Genomic DNA, 561 nt, shown 5'->3' on the forward strand with positions numbered 1-561 from the left:
AAAAAAAAAAAAAAAAAAAAAAAAGAAACAGCTACCAAAGGCCTCATGAGGATGAAAGAACAGTAAGCAATATGGGTAATTTCTCTTATTTATATCTTTTATATAGCAGTATAGTAATTAGGAGCATGGACAATGGGGTCTGACTCCCCAGATTTTAAGCCTGGCTCTGCTAGCTGTGTGAGTGTGGGCAAGTTATTTAACCTCTTGGTGCAACCATTTCCTTATTTGCTGTATGGAAATAATAACAGTATCTAATTAATAAGGTTATTATGAATATTAAATGAGTTTATATTTATGAAATGGTAGAAAAGAGGAAGACACATTGGAAGCACTTTAAGTTTTGTTAAATACGTAATATAGTAAACTACAAATGCATCAAGTACATACAGTCTCTTTTGACCTGCCCTAGAATTCCATCTTCAAGTTATATATGGATATTTAATAGGCAGAAATGAAATCGTTGCCCTGGCTTAATTTTAAGTGCTGTTTTAGCTGTATAAAAGGCATTGCACAGGAGATGAAAGTATGAAGCAACAAATCTTTTTTAACTAGAGGGAAAGA

The sequence above is a fragment of the Lipotes vexillifer genome, unplaced genomic scaffold (genome assembly GCF_000442215.2).
Source record: "Lipotes vexillifer unplaced genomic scaffold, Lipotes_vexillifer_v1.1 scaffold180, whole genome shotgun sequence".
NCBI classification, from domain to species: domain Eukaryota; kingdom Metazoa; phylum Chordata; class Mammalia; order Artiodactyla; family Lipotidae; genus Lipotes; species Lipotes vexillifer.